This window comes from Carassius auratus, chromosome 40 (assembly GCF_003368295.1).
Source record: "Carassius auratus strain Wakin chromosome 40, ASM336829v1, whole genome shotgun sequence".
NCBI lineage: Eukaryota > Metazoa > Chordata > Actinopteri > Cypriniformes > Cyprinidae > Carassius > Carassius auratus.
The window spans coordinates 12673748-12684242 of NC_039282.1; the positions used below are offsets into that span (position 1 = coordinate 12673748).

At 37.7% G+C, this 10495-nt stretch overlaps 1 long non-coding RNA gene across 1 annotated transcript; it reads left to right on the forward strand.

Annotated features, from left to right (window-relative positions):
* The first annotated feature begins 3417 nt into the window (after positions 1–3417).
* Positions 3418–10335, forward strand: LOC113058613 (uncharacterized). Its single transcript, XR_003278015.1, has 3 exons — positions 3418–4057; positions 4170–4234; positions 8935–10335. It is a non-coding gene; the product is annotated as an uncharacterized LOC113058613 (long non-coding RNA).
* Positions 10336–10495: the final 160 nt, after the last annotated feature.

The following is a 10495-nucleotide window of genomic DNA, read 5'->3' on the forward strand; positions in this document are numbered from 1 at the left end:
AGAAGAAAATGCATGCGGCTTGGCGTCCTTGCGCTCCTGTTGTTTGCTCGCGTGCGTGTATGGAAGAGCGATTTCAAATACAAAGAACTAGAAGTAACGGCTCCTTTCCTTAAAAGGGGGGGGGGGGGGGTGAAATGCTCATTTCACTCAATATCCTGTTAATCTGGAGTACCTATAGAGTAGTACTGAATCCTTCATAACTCCAAAAAGTCTTTAGTTTTATTATATTCATAAGAGAAAGATAGTCTGTAGCGATTTTTCCCGGAAAAACACGACCAGCTGGAGGCGTGACGCATGGCCGCGGGAAGTGGGGGTGCTGGGGGTGCTGCAGCACCCCCTAGTGACGAGAGGGAGATAAAAAAAAATGTAGGCCTATTAAAATATTTTGCACAATTTATGAATTCCTTATGAATATTTTAGAAAATGATTTTGAAACACGAAGGCTATTACGTATATTTTGGATTTTAATTTAATATTTTGAGGCCTAATCAACACAGGTTCGGAAGTTACGTTGTCAACGTCAGGCAGGCAGGTTTGGTCGCCGAGTAACGAGGTTTCCCGCTCGTTCCATGCAGAATACATCCATCTTTATATAATACAGCGCACCTCGACATTTGGACACCTGTAACCAGGGCACCCTGCCTGCATGTAGCTCAGGTAAGAGCATGGTGCTGCCGCGCTTGTAACATTTATTTTTTTTGGCAACAAATGGGATCAGCTTTGACTAGCCAAGCAATTGTAAGTAGTACACTATGGTATTTGTGTAAGGTGGTGGGGATGGAGATGGAGAGTATTATTTCGTTCGTGTGTTCTTTGCGTAATGGTTGTGGAGAACTGTTAAATAACGTTTAAATAGTCAGAGATTATTTCCTTGTGGTTTGTGTAAAAAGGTTGGAGATGGAGACAGAAAGCTTTATACTGTGCGTGTGTTCTTTGCGTAATGGATGTGGAGAACTGTTCAATAAACAAATTGCTTAAATAGTCAGTGATTATTTCCTTGTGGTGTGCGTAAAAAAGATTTTGGAGTTAGAGTCGCGTGTGACAAACGTGACATAAACGTGCAGTGACTCAAGCCAGCTGACCAAATCGATTGCATTGTTTTAGCGTTATTGTGAAGTTTGATTAATATTATATTTTGTTGTAATATTATTTGTTGTATCTAAATATGTTGCATGTATGTATGTATAGGCTATCTGAAATTGTAATGAAAGTTATTATTTCGTTTTCTTTCGATTATTAAACTATTATTTCTGATTCTGCTTCTGCTTCAGATTAATAGCGCATTGCGCATATCTGAGAACTGATGTCTGTGTGTTTCAGACCCTGGCTGGCTGTGCACTGAAGTGTATATGACAATAAAGTAGTAAATCTCAATGTATTTATTTTTAAATGTATTTTAAATAGGCCTATAGGCTCGTAGGTTTTTTGTCAAAAAAAAAAAAAAATTCACAGCACCCCCTGTTCAAAATTACTTCCCGCGGCCCTGGCGTGACGTGTGGGCGGAGCTAAAGAATCACGAGCGCCAGTAGGCTTTTGAGTTGAGAGCGTTTGGAAGCTGACATTACCTTGAGGAAAAAACCATCATCCAAAACAAACCATGGCTAACAGTCAGATTCAGCCGTTTATTTATGATCCAGAATCAGATCCCGAGGCTGAAACCAGTGGCGTAGGCAGAAATTGTATTTTGGGCGGGCCATTAAAAAAGTGGGTGGGCCTATAGTTTTTCCTAGAAAAAATATGACTTAAATAACCTTAGAGAGTGGAAAAAAGAATAGAAAAACTGCAAAAACAGTTACACCTTTATTTTGCAATATTCGGCAAAGGCAATAACAAAACACTGTCTAATCATCATGTTCAACCAACAGAGCTCAATAAAGGCTGGACAAACCACCAGCATAGACAATAACCTGTCTATTTCATTCAAGTTACTCAGCAGTGCAGACAGTTCACCCGAAAATATAGGCTAAAAGTAAAAGAAATTAAAATAATGAAAACTCAGCAGAGCATAGTTTGAAATAAATAACAACACGGTCCCTAATTTCTGTTAAATCAACCATATACAATGCAATGGTGGAAATTAAACTTTTGTGCCAAAAAAATAGCAACTCATTTAAACAATGTAGAAATACTTTCAGATTGGGTTGTGAAGGTGGTTCATCTATTGCAGTTAGATCGGCGGGTAAACCCGCGTCAGGCTGACCGGGAGAGAGCACTGGCACTGCCGCCAGGGAGCACGCGGCGGCCGCCACCGGCGCCTGACTAGCCTTCTTGTGGGTTAATGAGTCTGAAGAGCTGGGCTGGGTGGACTCGACAGATGAAGGCAGTGGCGTGTCTTCTTCCTCAACTCTTTTTTTTTTATTTAAATAAAACATTAAAGAAACTTGTTTAGCCATTATTATGGCGATGTTAATACATTGGCTAAAGGCCGCCAGAGCCCGCCGCTCAGAGAGTCTTCCTGTCGCCCTAGCAACCATAGCAACCAATTAGGCCTAGGTTCAGGAGGGACGCTTTCTACAACTTGCTTCAACAATTCCATTTTATTCGGAAAACAAATTAAACACACACACACACCAGTCAACAATAAATCAGGTTTATATTAATATATTTTCTTAAATACATTTGAATAATAAAAATAAACTAAAAATGTATTTTAATCAAACTTGCCTGGGCGGGCCAGTGAGTAATGTGGGCGGGCCAGTGCCGCCCTGGCCCATTACTGGCTACGCGCCTGGCTGAAACTGAACGAGAGCAGCAGCAGCAATGACTCGCTCCGAGCGGGGCTCAAACCCGGGTCTCCGGCATGGGAGGTGGACGCACTAACAAGGAGGCAGAGATATTTGAAGCAGTTTTACTCACCGCCTGCGGTTCCAACACACGATCGTGACCCTTTGTCGTTGGGTTTGCATCATCCTTAAGGAATAAACAATACGCAAATCCGTAGTCAAACTGGGCCTTGTTTGTAAAACAAGCATTTTCGAAATGCAGGGAACAAACAAAAACACTTGCACAACTCAATTGATGCTCTGTAAAAATTCCATCCACTGGTCCCTTTATGCTGTTATTTTTTTTATTTTTTGGTAATCTGTGCAGGGTTGTCTTGCCCTGGCAACCAAAATACACTTCTTTTGTGACATTTCGCGACGCTCTCGCTCTGATCAGTGAATGTCTGTACTCTCAGTGCTCTGATACACTGGAGCGCGCGCTCTTCCGGCAGACGTGCCCTCAGGACCCATATAAGGAAATTCCGCTCCATCTAACGTCACACAGAGCCATACTCAAAAAAAAATTCCCAAACTTGTGACAAACCGGAAGGAGTATTTTTGGAACAGAAATACTCCTTCAAACTTTTGAAACTTTGTCCATGTTTAGCATGGGAATCCAACTCTTTAACAGTGTAAAAAACTCAGTATGCATGAAATAGCATTTTACCCCCCTTTAAAGAAAGAATCAACCGATGCGCAAGGTGAGTAAAGGCTCCAAAATAAATACACAGCTTTATTATTTGTATACTAATTCCTACACTGGCACATTAAACTGTATATTTTTTATTTAAAATGTTTTTTTTTTTAACCATTAATTTAATAGCCGCGATGCTTATGAGTCTAATGCACCTTTGTGGGACGAAATGGAGACTAACGTAAGTTAGTTAGGTTTACACATAATGTTTACGGTTATTCATTGTAACTCTTTTCTTTAACTTTTCTAAATTATTGTGGTCGTTTACGTTTGTTAAATAGTTATACATCCATGTTAACATACATGTTACTTTGTCTATTAGCCTATTTTTCTACAGTAATTATTTATTTGACATTGAAATAACTGAAACGGTGTTTCAGCTTGGCCTAAAGCAAAATTCTATATGACTGTATACACTGTTACACTGAACTGAATTAAAAAAAAAAAAAAAAAAACTACCCATATGTTCTTTTTATTCAGCAGTTAATAAAGAAATGTGGCTCTGTAATGGACACCTGTGAGGCAGTGGACAGACAACTGCTGATGTCTGATGCTGGCTGACAATAAACAGACCTCTCTGGACGTACCCCATCTTTTGCAGGTGTGTAAATAAGTGAACAATTGCAGAGACACACCAGAAACCCTCCTAAAACATTCAATTATTTCTAGTTTATTGACAGTTCTTTTTTCTTTTCTTTTTTTATTGTTTTCAGAGTAATTCTAACATTGCCCTTCCTGTAACACGATGATCCTGCTGTCCTAGACTGTATATGATGAGGTAAGTATTTTTTTTCAATGAACAGCCTACACATAATCTCAGAACAGCTGTGGTAATAACAGGGGACCCATTTGGTGAGAGCAGCACTGCAGACTTTCCTGATGGTGAGGAGCTTCTTGCTGATGAACCTGCCGAAATGAGTTCACCTTATTATGAGTGCCTATGTTTTGTTCAACATTATACAGAAAAGCAATTAAAAGTACACTAAAGCACACTGTTTTTCTGCTGTATCTGTGGGCCTTTCAGGGACCATTTTCACATGACTGATGATGCGTTTCAGCGGCCATTGATTTAAAAATTGCATTTATAACAGTATACTTTGTATTACAGATCACAGTTCCTCCAGGAACCTTTAGTTTTTACAGTATACTACATAGCATATGTGGTGTACTGAAAAGTAAGTAGCTAAATAAACAATGCATTTATGTTGAATGTTATTTTAACAACATAATTTCTTAAACACAGTAGCGAGCCATCTGTATATCTAAAACAACAATTAACTATTTGAGGCACAATGATATTGGAATTTAATAGCAAAGACTCCACAGGCACGCTAAGGTAAATCATGTTAAAAAGTTATCTTTATTACTAGAATAGATACTTTTATTTTTAAACAGAAGACAAAACCTTTAAGTAAAATGATAATATATAAATATTTCAAGGCTTAAAAAAAAATGTTTAATCAAACATGAATTTCACTAAAACAAGGGATTTTCATTCATTGACACAAATAATTTAATTTAGTTCAACAAAGAGTTTCAGTCGGTGACTCTTTCTGTACATCTGTACACCTGTAGGTGGCGACGAGTGAATCTTTTTCATTTTATAATAGTGTTCTTCCTCACATAAAGTACAACTATTTAGTATTAATATAATCTTTTTAACCTTCAGTTTTAAAGGGTTTAAAAAATTAGAATCGACCATAGTCATTGTAAGAACCCTAGATTTCAGTGAAATGAGTGACATCTTCGCGAAACAACGGCAAACAATGCGAATGAAGTCTGTGTCTGCCAGCGTCGAATCAACAACATCGATTCAGCACCCTCCGCCGATTAAATCATGTCGTTTAATACAATAAAACTGACAGTTTAACAATAATTTCATGTACACAACCTCATAATCCATGGCCTGTACTCTTAAACAGCTTAAATTTATCTTTAGCTAAACTGAAGCCAGAGGAACCTGCTATGAATACATCAGAGCATCGTTCATAAATGATGAAGCCTGATGTCTCAATAAAATCCCTGAGCATCTTTTCAAAACTATCCAAAGCCTCATTCGAATTGGAAAGAAAAATCAGGGCTTTGTCTTCATCAATGATTGACTTTAAGGTTTCTCCTTGAACTTTAGGCCCCAAAACCCTGTTCTCACAGTTAATGGAGTTGATCAGAGGAAGAAGGCAGATGCTTACTAGTAACGGAGTCAGTGGACATCCCACCCTCAGACCTTGTGATCTGTGGTCTGCCATCAAAAACAGCTTCAACACGGATCTAAACCGGTCAGGCAGGTTCACAGACTTTAAGCTGTTAAACAAATATTGCCATTTTAGTTCACCTGGATCTAGTTTTAGTGAAATCATCAAAACTGGGATTTGATCACTGATGCGGTCTAGAACAGAACTGTGTGGTTTACTATGACCTGGATTTAAAATATGTTCAATAACGCTTTTCAACCTCTCCGCCAGAATCAAAGCCAGAATTTTATAATCCACATTCATTATTGCAATCGGATTGAAGCGATATGGAATATCATAGCTATAGGTATGATCGTTTTCGCCTTGGCTGAGGGATTTGAAAACCGTTTGTTTAATTGGCTTGAGGTCAAAGATTTGGTTGAAAAACACTTGTAAAAGGTCAGTAATTTTAGAAACATAACGCTTATAGAAATGTACTGTTAGTCCATCTGCTGTTAGACTCTCAGACTGAGGCAAGGACAGTATAGCGACCAGAATCTCTTTTCTCGAAACAGGTTCACTTAGAACAGTAATCAGGGTGGATTTTACTTCTTCAAATCTCTCCGTTTGGTATAAATGATCCAAGAAGTTCAGGAGACTCTTGGAAGTATTTGGCGTATGAAGAACCTCAATGGATGATTCTGAATCTGGATGACCTTGAAAAAAAGAAATGATGTCAAAACAATTCTTAAATATATTTCAATCCAAAACAAGAATACAGGAGAAGAAAAGCTCTACCTCCTTGGTCCATCTCTTGAGGAAGTTCAATCGTGTCTGAATGTCTTGATGGTTTTGTGTGAGCTATTGCCTCACAAACAAGTCTGACCTTCACTCCTGGCCACATGTATTCATTCCTTTTGGTATTTATTTGTGAAATTTTCTTTATTATGCTTGAAAGGTGGTCCATACACGTTTTATCTTCAAGGAGACAAGAATCGAACTGCCATTTTGGTCCATTTGTCTGAATCTGAATTGACAGTGGGGCATGATCGGAAACATATTCTTCTTTATCCGAGTACATTGGTCTCTTGTGAATGTTACAGGCAGTTACACTTGTTAAATTGTGACTTTGCAAAAAGAAGTAGTCCAATCTCGACTGACCTTTCCTATCGAAATATGTAAAGCTTTTCACTTCTGGGTAAAGACACCGCCAGACGTCCAACAAGCTGAAGTTTTCCAAAAAACATCGGAGGGCATCGAAAGACTTTGTGTGACTTCTGTTTCGTAAATTTGATGTTTTGTCAAGGTCGGCGTCCATGACGGTGTTAAAATCCCCACCGACCACCAGATATGCAGAATGTGGGATGTGGGTCGAAATTTGTGTGAAATCTTTCAGCTTAATTTTTTCATCATTTGAGTTATACATGTTGATAAATACGAAATCATGCCCCCAAATTTGACACAAAATGATTATGAATCTTCCCTTTTCATCGCAATAGACATTGAAACCACCACATCCGAGGTTCTTTTTGAAAAGCACGGCCACCCCTCGTGAACTTCCTTTAAATACGGTGAATGCCGCCATGTAATCACATTCTAAATCTTGAATTTTGATGCTCCCAGTTGAGTAGATTCTATCTGGACCAACATGAGTTTCTTGAAGAAAGACCACATCAGCCTTTAGAAGACTTAAATGATGAAGCACCTCAGACCTTTTACGGTTAAAACCATTTACATTCCATGAAAGAATTGTTAATATTCGCTGATCTTCATTACTGTCCGTCATCTTGATATAATCACATTTGAGATATACAAGTTCAGATAAGATTCTCTGTGTTTCACTTGTAACTGGTCGGTGCACCTAAAACAATGAAACACAAAACATTTTTAAATTGCTGAAGAAGAGTTTAACAAAACCTGAAGAACTGGATTTTCAGAAAACAAAAATACATCCACTTCTAGCAGAATCTTGTTTGTTGATTCTTTCTTTTCCCTAAACATACTATTTCACACAACAGATGTGTACATATAGTCCACAAGATGAAATACTAGCTGAATTCAAATACAAACTTTGAATACGATAACCCGGGTATGTTGTCTTTTGACAAACTTGTACGATTTATTTAAATATCTAATTGAAATATCTTTTAGATATTGAACCATAAATTACTTTTTCAGTGCAAGCTTCTATGTAACATCTTTACAGATTATTTTATCAAATTAAAAGTAATTGCAATAAAATTTCAATTCTTTGCTTAAAAATATTAACTTCAAAATTAAGGTTAATTCAATGGCTTACCACCCTTGTCTGAAATGTTTTACTTGCCAGAAACCCGGATCAGCATTACACTATCTCTTCCTTTACACTTGTAACTCACATGCAAATTAATGTTATTACATCACAAATGACGACACCTTTTAACTCCCAATCTACTTCGACGTGGTGGATTTGTTCCTGTTCTCAAAACAAGTTTTCAAGGTGAGGTGTGAGCACTTCCTCATCCTTTATATCACAGTTTCCCTGATGTATACAGAAGAAAGGAATGTAGGCAACCCAAATTTTTAAGTCTGTTTTTCATTTATGATAAACAGTCAAATCAGAATTAATAGTGTTAGCATTTAATTAATTACAGATAAAGGATTCATTTATGATGTTGCTCAGCTTTAAGAATACACTTAATGCTTTGCTATAGAGGACGCTATGAGGAAGAAAACTAAGTGGCTGCACATCAACCAAGTTCCTGTGGCTCAGTGGTAGAGTATTGCGTTAGCAGCGCAAGTTTGTGGGTTCTATTCCCAGTATGTCTAGCCTGAATGACTTTAAGTCAGATAAAAGCATAAACGGGTTAAAAACATCTGCTAAATGCATAAATGTAAGTAAATGATTCAATGTGTGTGCTGCTAAAGGGAATTCATCCCTATATATATATATATATATATAAAAAATGCACAAGTCATCAGTTTCAGTTTCAAGTAGAGAAGATGTGACATCTACACTGAGTATTTGCAAATCAAATTATGCAAAGAGTTTACTGCAAATGACTTCTACTAGTACATCATGGTATAACTTCGGTCTGAAAGTCAAAATGCACTTACCTAAATTTCCTCCTGAACTTCAGGTCCCAGAAGACTTTCTTATAGTTTAGAAAGTAAATCAGAGGCAGAAGACAGATTAGTGAAAGCATCCCCTTAAGGCCACAGCCAAAGTACTGAACTGATCTCCCCCCATTACTACCAGAAGCTGAACTAATGATTTAATCCTACCAGCCTACCAAGTTCATTGACTAATGTGCACCTGAATCTACAGGAACAGCCAGCAGTGGGAGTGACCAGCTGTTGGAATCGGCGATAGAACACAAAGGATAAACAGATGACAAGCAGAAGTGGTATGTTGTTGTTGTCTACTCTTTCTGTTTTTGTCTCAATGTCTTTTGTCACAAAGATGAATTCTCTACAACTCTGGATCCTCTGAAGTGAATGGATGCAATCAAAATGAGATTCCAAACAGCTGATAAAAGCATCACAATAATCCACAGGTAACACAAGACTCCAGGCCATCAGTTAACATTTTGTGAAGAGGAAAGCTGCATGTTTGTAAGGAACAAGAAACAGCATGTGAGACTTGTCACAAAAGATCGTGACTCCCCGTCTAGGGAAAAGGGTGCAACATGAAATTAATTTCATATACAACAAATTGCCAGTGAGTTTGTTGTAATTTGAATATGGGAGCTAACCAGGCCAAAATAAACAGAACAGTCTAGTTTTTAACCCTCTGTCTTACCCTATTAAAAGGAAAGAAAATACAGTATACTTATCTGATGGCTATCTGGTGACACCTTGACTAGTCAGATGACGTCTCACCCCCTTTGAACACTATCGCTTAGGACAAATATCTTCTGTGTTTCACTAAAGAGAGAATCCCCATGACAAAGATGACATGATTACATAATATTTATGTAATATAACCGATTGTTTTTATTTGTGCAGTGTAGCAATGTGTCCGTTTAAGTGCACACCCAAAGCACACCTTTTTCACAGCTAAATACCATAGTTTTCATTCTTAAAAAATAGGGAGGACCAACACTGCGAGCAGCCCAAGCAAACAAAGGGCAATCCAAAATCAGTGTCATAAAACAGACAAAGGGGACAAATAAACCAGCAAGGCTCCTCAGATACAAACTATTTTCAACTCAAACAAGCAATAGTCAGGACACAGCATCATCACCCGAAGGAGCACATCAAATGATAAAGCAGATGTCATGCATGTCAGTAGACCAGGAAGATTTTAAAGGTTTTAAGATTTTTTTGCACATCATATGACCCCTTTAAACAATATACATATATAATACTTGCACATGCACCTAAGAAGAAACCCTTCTTAAGATATTTATGGTCAGTTACAATAACTTAGGACAGTAAAGAGACCTTTCTACTGACTGACAAACAGGAGAAAGATGCCAAAGGTTTCTGATCACTTGCATGAACATGTCGTAATCCCGCCGCAGGAGGCATAAGAAAAGCAGATGTGGCCACAGCAATAAACTGCAATATCCATAATGTAATATTTTAAATAAGAGGATCCATTGATAAACAAGTAATGGAACGCAAAGTCCCTTCAAATCTCTTATGATCAACAATACATTTTGGAAGACTTGAGGGCGAGTACATTTTCAGAAAATGTTAGCTTTTTTGCTGAACTCTTCCTTTTAAGTTTTCATAAACATTTCAAAGGTGTGGAAATTCAGACATTTATAAATCATTCTACAAAGTTTTGTTTTGGTACATTTTATTCTGTGATAAGGTTAAAATCTGGATGATTTAATTTGTATTGGATTTTTATCTCATGCAAAATGCATTGTTGATTTGAC